General features: G+C 37.2%; 1 protein-coding gene across 2 annotated transcripts in view; it reads left to right on the top strand.

The window, feature by feature from the left end:
* The first annotated feature begins 4,575 nt into the window (after nucleotides 1–4,575).
* Nucleotides 4,576–12,353, top strand: part of LOC128741811 (uncharacterized) — a 49,924-nt gene continuing 42,146 nt past the window's right edge. Inside the window, exons 1-2 of one of the 2 annotated variants that reach the window (XM_053837894.1) lie at nucleotides 4,576–4,647; nucleotides 4,725–5,042. The gene's annotated coding sequence lies outside the window, so the exon portion shown is untranslated. Of the gene's footprint in view, nucleotides 4,648–4,724; nucleotides 5,043–6,257; nucleotides 6,534–12,353 lie in introns of those variants that run through there. The other variant, XM_053837884.1, reaches the window with a different exon arrangement.

Raw genomic sequence — 12,353 nt, 5'->3', positions numbered from 1 at the left:
TTTGTAATTAGAGCTAAACGACCTAAATAGTTGAACGCAAACAGCATTATAGAAAGCAGCGTGTCTGCGAAGATGGACTTTACAAAACAAAAATACAAAAATATAAAAATGCAAACAGGCCGGCTGCTATAACAACCATTTATAGCTGCCGCATTAGGTTTGTTTACGTCGCTGTTCGATGGACGGAGAAAGGGCAAAGAGGAATCACGGAACGCGACGAATCCACAGCAAAACAGGAAAAATGGATGACAAATGATTCGATCGGATGCCAGACGGAACGAAGTTGCATCGACTTTTACTGGCTTAATTTTGCACTTTTTCAACAAATTTTAACACATTCTAGCGCACAACTCGGGAAACTTCACTTTAGCACTTGTTTGAAACCGAATCAAATGGATTTTTTGAGGAATAAATAAGAAAACTTGCCTGACTGAAATTCTACGCCCTTCACTCACTCAATTTTTTAATGGTTTGTCAATCAATGAGACAGTCGACACGGTAGACCACACCAATTGAGGAATGCCAAAAATAGTCACGTGGAGAGGGCGCTATGTGCCCATTTAATATAGCAATTTGTTTATCCAACTCGGGTTGAAACTGGATGAATTTCTTTGTGTTCATTTGCACCTATCTGATGTCGAATTTGTTTATTCAATCCGGATTGGAACTGGATGAACTTTTTGTGTTCATTTGCTCCTATCTGACAGATAAAATTCATCCTTCTTTTGCTTCTATATGAAATTCATTCAACTCCAACCTGGATTGAATAAACCGAATAAACAAATTCGCTAAATTAATTAAAAATTTGTGTTCTGAAAAAAGAACAGACACAAGTAACAACAATAACTGAATTGCAAGAGCAATTGCAGTTTAGTGGTTGGTTTAAGGCGATCAAAGCTGGCATAAAGTGTGCACTTAAATGTTCTAAGGTTACTGTGCAATACATTTATATTTCCGGAGTGATTCGCGATAAGGGCGCAACAAAGTGTGAACAATGAGAAATATCACTGTGATAATTTGCCAGTACATTTTCAAGTCATAATTTAAATAAAAGTTACAAAAATCAAGTTTAAAGACATCTCGATAATAAAGAGAAAAAAATGTTTAAAGACATAAATTGGTATAAAATAAATCAATCTTATAATTTCACAACAATACTGCAAAAATTTGTGCATTCAAGCTCAAAATCTAAGTTTTATAGTTGAGCCCCTTGGAATGATCCTCAAAGCGTTTTGACAATGAGATTCGCCCAGCCCTGTTTCGACTTGTTTTGATTTTTTTATTTAGTTTCGCCTGTTTACAATGCGCCTGTGTTTTTAAAACAACGCAGTTACACAACGAAAGTAACACAACGAATGTATTGTAGTCACAGCAACCACGTTTATTGATTCTACACGTGGTATGCAAGACATGTTGAGAATCGTCCTCTTTCATCATTGGACTGCTGACGAGGCAGTTGTACGCTACTACCGGTCTCAATTGGGTGGTCTTATCTTAGTTCATAGCGAAATTAGTGGTCACACAATTTGGCGACCGTGACAGGGCCATAAAAAAATACGGAAATTCAATGTGTTATGGACTAAGACCAAGATTTAGCTGGGGGAGAAGCGTTTACAAGTTATTGATTTTTCTCGACCATCCCACGATAGCGGTGTAGCGGTTTCTGTTTTTGCCTTTGGCAGTAAGGGGCAGAAAATTCGAAAACAGTGAGTTGTAAGATATTCTCCTACAGTGCGGGTTGTTTTCCGATAAAACAAGTGTTCGATTTTTTCGTGTGCCACGTGTACACGTGGTGTGGACTGCTGACGAGGTAAGTTGTACGCTACTACCGGTCTCAATTGGGTGGTCTTAGTCCATAGCGAAATTAGTGGTCACACAGATTGAAAAAACAAATTTGCTATATATTAATTCCAAACTTGTGTTCTGAAAAAAAAGAACAGATCCAAGTATAGTCTCTGTAATGAGCCTAGGCGCGATTTTTGAGAAAATGGCGGACCCGATCTTCGCCCAGGCTCGGTTTTCGTCTCAATCAAATTGCTCAAGAATAAACAATCAAGTGGGAGGAGGAGTAACCTGCTCAGGAGTAAACATATCACTTCTCGCGCTTGCAAGTTGATGCGCTTGCAAGGCAAGGCTCCGATCGTCACATCAATTTGCAGGCGCTGAGCCCTTCTGTGGTTTATCGGCAACAGCCTTAAATAGGAGCTAAAGTAGTGGGAAGGTACAAAAGTGGGATCACATTGGAGTCGAGGCGATTTATGGCTCCAAATGCTTCTGTGACTCGCACAATTCTAAGTTCGCAACTTTCTAAGAAAGATCTTTGCATTTATACAGGTTTAATTACAGGACATTGTCCGAGCAACAATCCTCAGAAGCTAATGGAGAATAGTATATGTCGCTTCTATGGCATAAATAAAAGAAGACTCGGAACAACTGTTATGCCGATGTCACGCAATTTTGAATAAAAGACAAAAGCTCTTCGACAGAGGGCTATTAGAACCCTCTGACGTTTGGAGAGCAACTCCCAGCACAGTAGTACACTCCAAATTTGTCTAGGCTTAATCACCGTACGAAAAAAATTGTTAATTTATTGGATCGAGGAGACTTTGTCACTGTTTCTGGAGTATTTCCCAAAAAATCTTTGTTATAGGTTTGTCAAATTGATATAGGTTTAGGCCTGTGAAGCCTGTTGAGAGACGGTGGGGGAGATGGAAAAAAGGGGGGGTTTATTGTAACTTTTTTTAGAAAGAAAGCCACACAAAATACACTAAACGTATGGGGAAATTTAACCTTGAAACGTTTCGTTAATTTTCACTATTTAGTGATTTAAAATGAAAATTGTAATAGAAACCACGTTGCACCAATTACTACATCCATTATAAATCGATCGGTATTCAAACCATTCTTTAAAATCCATTCATAATTGTCGCTCGCATATTTTGATTTTTTAGAATTACCTGAGTTACCTTCCTGAGAGATGTACTCCTACGTCAAAAAAAATTTGCTATCATAAGCGTGCTGTCGCTCATAAAAGTGCTATTTATTTTAAAGAATGAATCGCTTCGGTATTTTCAGCGCACCTTTTCGATATTTCCATAATACTGGCACAACATTGGATAAACTACCTTAAAAGCTCCACCGGCATCATTTTATATGCCGGCTATATTGCTCTTTGCATTGAAAGTTGGATTTTGAACACACTTGTCCAGTCACACATTTTGTAGGTGAGAAAAGTTGCCAAAATTTCGTGGGAAAAAACCATGAATCTTGGTTGATTTCTATTTAAATTCTAATGCTTACGTAGAGTTGTTATCGACGCAAAGAATAATATAAAAATAGTTTCTAAATACATAATTCCACGCATAATTCATAACTTGAATAAATATGCAGCATATATGAAATAAATGAAAAATTAAATACTATTTGCTTTCCCTACAACTGGTACTGGCGCCACTGCTAAATCAAATGTCAGCTCAGATGGGAGAGTTGTAATGATGGGAAATGTCGGTCAAAATCTATAACGATTATTGATAAAGTTTCGTTATCGTTAATAATTAATAACGATAATATGGCAATATAAGCAAAAATACGTAAGAAATAGAACAAAAATGTTAAAATAATAACAAATCAAGAAGAAGATTTCACTTTAAACCCTCCAATTTTTGATATTCTTCCATGACGATAAAGTTTGATGGTATTATCGATATAAGATTACTAGCGATATTATCAGTAGCACACTTTTCATCACAGTTTTGAAGGTTGCACTTAATAACTGTGCAGTCCAATTGAGTGTGAAGAGCGCAATAATTACCACTTCATGGTGAGTACGCATTGTGACGGTCGATGAACGCTTCAGGTGAATGAGGTGAACTCACACGTGCAGCATGAAACATGATTACCGTGATGAATCGTGTTCAGGGATAGCAGATGTGCAGATTTAGATAATAACGCATTTATTATTTATCGTATTTATCGTATATCTTATAGATCTCGTGCAACATTTTGTATTATAAGGTTTTGCAAGGTGACGTCACGAATGAACGCAATTCATCCATTTGACATCCACTCGTGGTTTGTTTACTATTTGTTAGGCAAACACAATATGCATAAACTAAAGTTAAACGTTTTAAAAGCGTATTGTCCAGCAGTGTCGCCCTCTAAACTACTCGGAATAGCAGTTTTTGTGCTTTTCTGGCCTGCCGCAGACGCCTTTACCAATATTCACTTTAATCATTTTAACCCGCGTTCTAAGTTGATGTAAACAAACCACTGATAGACGTCAAAAAAGCGAGGTTATGCTCGCCCGTGCAAAACCTTATGCCTACACTCGTTTAAAGTTTTTTTTATAGATATACAGTATAATACGTGGATAGGTGGAGTTCAATTTTCGATAGGCAGTAGGAAAGTTAAAACACAAAACAGATAACAGATCTTAAAGAGATTTGCCGTTTTAATACATATTAAAATTCCTTTTAAAAGTTTTGATTACATTAAATGTAATGAAAATGAAATTTTCAACCTGATCCTCTGATTTGATTGCTATTCCGCTATTGCTATTTTTGCAAAGTTCTCGGAGTTTTGGTGTGGTGAACTGGTTCATTGATTGCTTGGAAATAGAATCTGGCAGCTCGGACTTGAAATCATGTGGTGAGATAATGTGTAGTAAATTAAATATTCAATAATGTTAATTTCTTCTGTTTTGTTGCATATTACGTACGTTTAAGCTTTTGTTATCGAAAGATGGGTTGGTTTTGTGTACTTTGTGCGTGTCAGTGAGAATAATTCGTGAATATCGTTTTGCTAATTGGTAAAAAGCGTAAAAATTGATTGACTTTGATAATATCAATAACGAAGCGGTTTCAATTGCATGAATCAGATGGAACAATAATTCGGCAGTGCTTTCCAGTGTTATAACGTAGATCCCAATCCTAGCATAGTGCTTATACCTATTTAGTTAAAATTTGAGTTCTGGTACAAGCTTGAAGAAGAAACAATATTGAAAGACTGTGCAAATTATAAATTTATGAAGTGTCTATTATAGGGTGAGTAGGAATCGTTTAATTTTTCTCCACTGTTAAATTAGTTTTATCATTCTGACGTAACTTATGAAATTGTCATGCTTGCGTACGTTCAACCTGTTCTGTAAAAATACTACTTGTACCTACGTGTTAGCTTCTATTTGTAGTTCGTGTACAACAAGTAGTAGAAGTAGTAGACTACAAGCAATGACTACGATTAAAGCAATAATGACACTAACAAGCAAGTAGAACGACAGCGCTACTTGTTCTTAGTACATATAAGATGTGCACCTTATTATACGTGGGTAGAGTGTCTAACAAAATTTAGATTGGAAAACTACCAACTGGCACAACACAATCCAATACTTATTGTTTTGCATAATTATTCTGTATACCTGCAACAGTAAATACTACTACAGTAAACAGTAAATACTACGGAACTACTCCATATTGTAATTCAACCATATTAAAATTTAACTGGAGCTTTCGTATGATTTTTAGAACATGTTGAACTTTTAAAACACCATTCATTATAATTAATTGTTATTTCATCAAAACATAATTAATTAGGTGCAGTAAACTGAGCTTTGCCTGAACTTTTTATGTTCAGCACCTCCCAATTAATATAGGTCCTATGCCAGTTGTATGACTCATTACAAAATATGCATTCAGTTTTGCTCTTTAACTCATCGTGTGCTCACGCAATTTTACATTTACTTTATCATAAAAAAACAATTTGTTAGTTTTGGTTAGAAAAGTGAGTTGGTGGATGTAAATTTACTTTACTAAAAAGAGTTCTTAGTTAACTAGGTTTTAGCCAGAAAATATATTAGTTTAGAAATTTTTTATTGATAAAGTTATATATCTTTCGTAGTATTTTTAGTCTTTTTTTAGAATTTCATAGAAAGGCAGCATTGATTCTCAGGCATTGATGAAGTGTTAAGCAAAAGTGTGCCTACACTTGATTCAAATCAAACTAGTTATTAGAATAGCTCTTCGTTTGTTCATAATTCAAAGCACAAAGTAAGCCTTGTAATGCGAGCGATAAACGAGGAAGGAGGAGACAATCATCCATCGACATGAAAATAAGAGTGTGTTGTGTTCATCCGTAGAAGGAAACATCGTTCGTTCGGTCGGTCGGTCGGTCGTGGTGTGCTACGATCCATCCGCTGATGAGTATTTCAATAGTCGTACAACAGGCAAGGCAGGCAGGCAGCAAGAACAGATACCATCGCAATCGTGTTTGTTTGTACCCGCTGCTGGACCTATCATTTGACACATGTTTCATAATTGCAGCATATTTGTCGAAAAGTGTCTCCCAGTGCGGTGAAAATTGTCCGAGTTGCATTTCGTTACCCGCGAGTACATTGTAGGTGTCGTGTAGTAGTGTGGTGTAAATATTTAACCAAAATCGAGATTTGAAATTCGATTTTTCATTCTGCTGTGGAAGGCACATACCTAAGTAGATATCGTGTGTTGTAGAATTAGCTCCAGACCAGCAGGCTCGCGTTACAGGTAAGTTTTCGATTTGAAGGCAATAAAAAAGGACGTGATACGAACGGTTTTTATTTCCTCGTTCTGTGCTCGGTCGAATAGCAAGATAACATACGCTTCGACCAGATAGATAAGATTGAGCGATTGTGCTTTAGTCGGCAATGTTGCCTTCTGATGTGGTTAGGTATTTGTGAACGACTTTAAACTTTAAATCGAGAAAAGGTATGATTTGCATTTAGGTATTAGATTATTTTTTATATAGGGAGATAATCAAAGCTTACTTTGACAATTGGGATGTTTAATTTTTTCATTCAGCTGTTGTTCAGTCAACAAAACTGTAACATATTTTTGAACAATTATAAGTCAAAGCTCAGCATACAAGTACTTTATGATTTGTCAATTTATCTCAGTCGAGTTGCAAACAAATAGGAAATTGCTTTTAATTGAGGCAGATGTCCATCTGTAAAATTTAGGTTGACAAAGTCGGCCATTTCGTTTTCGAGATTTTAACACAAGTCTAGTTATCTCGTCGTAATTATTATCGAATCTAAGCATTGTAAATATGCTTTAGAGTTCCTTGCATTTAATTCGAGTTGTTCTGAATGTTAATATCAACGAAAAATTTCTCTTGTTTTGTTCATATCTAATTTATCTCCATTCCAATGTGATTGGAACAGACGTCAAGATTGTAGAAATGCTGCATTATATGAACCTATATGAACGACTGAAGCAAATCTCATATTGTACATATTAGATCAGAACATGTAACGTGTGTCTTGAAGGCTCGTCTGTAAAATGCTTTAATTTGTATAGATATGGGAATTTTTTTTATGTTTTTACCTACCTTGAAACACCAATGATTCATACACAACAGATCGAGCGATGATTGGTTTTTACACGACGAAGCAAAGTTCATGCCACAACAGGATACAACAGAACAGGAACAGTCTCAAATCCTCAACTGTTTGTGCTTGCAATGATTTACCATCCTAGGTTTAATGCGTTTCAGTAGTGTTTACAATATTTGCTTTGTTTTTACGTGCGAGGAAACGAATATTTTCGCCAAAGAAAAACCAGAAACATCCGTTTCCTTACAGGCTGAAATAAATCACCATTTGCCTCCATTCTATTCTCAATTTTATTTCTTTAAAAATTGCATCTCAAAACATGTAAAAGAAAAATTATATACTTCCGAATTTTTGTTTATGGTACGTTAAAAAATATCAAATTTCTGAAAAAAAATATAAAAGGAAGAAAGCGTGGACCTCCCGTACCTAACGCTTCCCATTAAGATAATGATTTATTTACGTTCGTTGGAACCCAGTAAACCATTTGGTTTATATATATATATATATCTATTGCAACTGAGATATACGAAATCATATCTGAACGAAAAAGTTATATTTCACGCCAAAGTTATATGTACCAAAGTGGAGGCGATATACGTGCGAAAATTTTGGCAATTTGTAATTCCATTTTGCGTAGTTTTATAACACGCAACTAAATACTCCTGAATATATGATTAAGATGTAATCAAATATTGCCATTGTCTATACTGCTTTATAATTCACAGTCATGAATTGTATATGAAGACACGCACGACTGCAAAACAACTTATTGTTCACTTCGATTTGACATACTCTAACCATTATACATTTCCAATGTGAAATTGACATGAAAATGATTTAATGTGATCTTTCTATTACGACTTTGTGTTATCTGGGAAGTATCTTTACTAATATAGGTTAAGTGATCCTACGGACCCTCGGGGATGAACTTATGGCATTAAGACCAGAACCCAGGCTGCAATTGGCCAAGGTTATAGCACCTTTATTTCGCTCTCTGAAAATAAATTAGTCTAACAAAAATATTATAATTTAAATAATATTGCCGTGATGGTTGGTAACCGAGTTCCAAAGAATGCCAATAAAATTCCCGAGCCGTTCTGTCAGCAGCACACGAGAATTCGTCAAGCACCTAAAACATAGGGAGAACTAGCAGAAGACATAATGGTCTCTTTCGATGTTATGGCTTTATTCCGAAGCGACCCCGTGAAAGAATCGGTAAGCCTCTTGGAAGACTGGTTATTGCAACAACATGAGGACAACGCATGGAGGAAAAAGTTAGGAGGTTATTTAAAGCTGATACGGTTGTGTATGAAGGAGAATTACTTGATATTCAGAAACGACTATTACAAACAGTTAAAAGGTGCACCGTTCCTGTGTGAGCTGTTCGTGGCTAACATTGAAAGTAAGCTGGAACAAAACAAGGTGCACTCAAGATGGTGACGATACGTCGACGATGTTTTCAGCATAGTCAAAAAGGGAGAACTGGAAATTATTCTAGCAGCCATGAATGATACACACAAGAACACACACTTTACAACACACGAAATAGAAAAAGACGGAAAACTTCCTTTTTGGATATCGTTGTAATAAGACGACTCAAATGCGTAGGAACAGAAATTGTAATTTACAGAAAACCAACGAACACCAAACGAGTTATACCTAGCTCATCTAACCACTCCCACCAACACAAAATGGCAGCTTTCCATCACATGATACATCATTTAACATTACCGTTAAATGAGCTAGGAAAACAAAAAGAATTAACACACATTCTTGACATTGCAAAATTGAACGGATATAAAGAAACGACAATCCAGAACATTATTTCCAAGAAAAGAAGAGACGCATATAAAAAATTACTCACAACACTAACACCAATAACACCAGAACTTAAGAGAGTGGCAGTAGAATATGACGAAAATATAGCACGCTCTCTCTGTAGAAAAATGAGGAAATTTGGAATTGACCTAGTCTACACCAGCCGAAACAACCAGCCCAAAAATAAGTTGGGATTAACTAAAGACCCGATAGAAGAACACTGGAAATCCGGGATTTATGAAATCAGTTGCCCACATTGCGAAAAGGTTTACATCGGCCAGACTAGAAGGAATCTGGAAACACGTACTAAAGAACACTTGACAGAGGTTACAAAAGCATCAAGAGATGCCGAGAAGGGTCTAACACACCATTTAGATCAAAACTGGCTGAGCATATCTTAAACGACAACCATCCGCTGACAACGCAAAAGTAGTAAACAACTGCTCTGCGTGGAAGATGGATGTAACGGAAAGTTTAGAGATTTACAAGAGGTGCTCCTCCACTTTATTAAACAAAGACCCTGGCAACGTTTTTTTTTTGTTTATAGGAGACTAGACCACTGCGACCAGCATTTAGATCTATTGTGGTATGCTCCATCCTTAATCTATATGCACTGTCTGACATACCACCAGTAATCCGAGCAGTTGTCAGTACTCAGTACGCACAGTTGTCCCAATTAGGCACAGTACTTATGAAGTTGATTACCTTGTTGGGACTTTCAGTCCAAATATTCAAAGACTCCAATGTTCCTTTACCGAGGACTCTTAATCTGCGTTATATTAACGCACCACACTGGCACAGTATGTTGATGTTTCAGTGTCGTATCCGCAAAAGCGGTATGAATCTTGACTGAGGATGCCCATCTTCGTGAGATGGTATTTACTCGGGCAGTGTCCTGTAAACAATCCTGTCATTATGCTTAGTTCTTTTTTATTTAAGCTAAGCAGCTCCAGGGTTTTCTTACCACTAGGTATAATAAACATCTCCGACTGCCGCAGTCCAGTTGCGGCAAGCCAGTTTCCTTTTATAGTGATGTTTTCCCACTCTTTGAATTCCATTTTCAGGGCACTTGGTGAGACCCCGCAAAATAGTTCTGGACCAATAAAGTTAGTGGATGAACCTTGTATTGCTAATGTATCAGTTTTCTCGTTTCCTTCTACACCGCAGTGTCCTGGAACCCAGTACAAATTTATTTGGTTCGTTTCAGCCAGCTGTCGAAGAGAACAGGCACATTCCCATACTAATTTGGAACGACATGTGGGTGAACTTAGAGCGTTTAGTGCTGCCTGACTATCTGAGAAAATGCAGATATTTGCATGCCTATATTGCCTACGTAGACAGATGTATGAGCACTCTAAAATCGCATATATTTCCGCTTGGAACACTGTCGGCCAGTGACCCAGAGCTATTGATCTATTTATTCCTGGTCCAGTAATACCGGCTCCAGTACACCGGTCCATTTTTGAGCCGTCGGTATAGAAAATTACTGAGCCTGGACGCACAGGAGAGCCACCGTGTTCCCAGGTTGAGCGATCGGGCAAGATGATTTTATAAGGAATTTCGAAGTTTGGCGTCGTGCTCATCCAGTCTTCTATTCCGGTAGTTATTTCATTTATACGGATTTCCTTCAAGATCGAAAGATGTCCTGTTAAGTTTCCCTCCAGCAAGGATTTGTTGCGGTTTAATCGCAATGCTGTTTTCTTTGCCTCTAACTGTATCACTTGATGGAGAGGGAGGAGGTGTAACATTGCCTCCAAAGCTTTCAATGGGGTGCTTCGCATGGCTCCTGTTATTGATCCACACGCAAGTCTTTGCAATTTGTTTAGCTTTTTTTAGGGTTGATGTCTCTCTCGCTTTAGGCCACCAAATAAGCGAGGCATACGTAATCCTCGGCTTTACTATTGTTAAGTAAACCCAGTGGACCATATTAGGTCTAAGCCCCCAAGTTTTGCCGATGCCGCTTTATTGCACAACCAAATAGCACATGTTCCTTTATGTATAACTTGTTCTACGTGGGCGTTCCAGCTTAGCTTTTTATCTAGTATGACAACTAAGTATTGCACTTCATTGGATAATTGTATTTCGATTCCATTCAGCCAGAGTTTCTGAATAATATATTTCCTCTTACGGGTGAACGAAACTAAAATTGTCTTTGAGGGATTTACGTTTAGCCCCTCTTTTTTACACCATGCCAGTGTGTGATTTAATGCTGATTGCATTCTATTTGAGATGACATCGTCGTATTTACTTCTCACGAGAATCGCAATGTCATCAGCGAATCCCACTACCTCAAAGCCTTTTTCGGTTAATGTTTTCAGTAAATCGTCCACAACTAGTGACCACAATAGAGGAGAAAGAACTCCACCTTGACAGCCTTTTGTTGTTTTCATCGATTGAGTTGCATTCCCAAGCGAGGAGATAATTTCACGATTTACTAGCATTGCCTTTATCCATTTTGTTGTGTAGATGTCAATCCCTTGTTTCCTCATAGCTTCTTGCATTGATCTATAAGAAGCGTTGTCAAAGGTTCCCTCTATATCAAGGAAGGCTGTCAGTGAGATTTCTTTTGTATCTATAGAAGTCTCAAGCTTGCCAACTAACATGTTTAATGCATCTACTGTAGATTTATTGCTCTGAGATGCGAATTGAAATTTACTCAATGGAGCTTTCTCTAAATATATTGCTTTAATGTAATAGTTGACAATTTTCAATAGTTGACAAATAGTTTTTAAGAATATGGTAAGAAATCTGGATAGTTAGAGAAAAAGATAGAGAAAAACTGAAAGAGATAAATAGGAAGATAAAGAAAGAGAGATAGTGATAGAGTAGGTCAAATAGTGATAGTTATGTTTAGTTTTTTAGCAAAAACTCAGGAAAAACAAAAACGCTAGCGTGAAATTTTTATCACTTTTATCACCCCTAGAATCCGTTTCTGTTGCCAAGCTGTTCCTTAGAGGTGCGAAGCCATTGACCTCTAAAGTCGTAATGACTGTTCTCTCTCCGATGGATACTAATTCCTCACCTGTCCAGAATTCACCCTAGTGTCCCTAGTAGTTGCTTAAGGAATGCAGCGAAACCAAATCTTTCGGGAGAAAAAGCACTACCTGGAAGAGCAGGAATATGCAGAGTTGGAGCGGCTGCATCGTTCTCAGGAAAAGCGAAAGTTCTACCAGAA

This window comes from Sabethes cyaneus, chromosome 1 (genome assembly GCF_943734655.1).
Source record: "Sabethes cyaneus chromosome 1, idSabCyanKW18_F2, whole genome shotgun sequence".
In the NCBI taxonomy this organism is placed as follows: Eukaryota; Metazoa; Arthropoda; class Insecta; order Diptera; family Culicidae; genus Sabethes; species Sabethes cyaneus.
The sequence above is the reverse complement of the archived record's forward strand: the minus strand, read 5'-3'. Positions and strand labels throughout refer to the sequence as shown.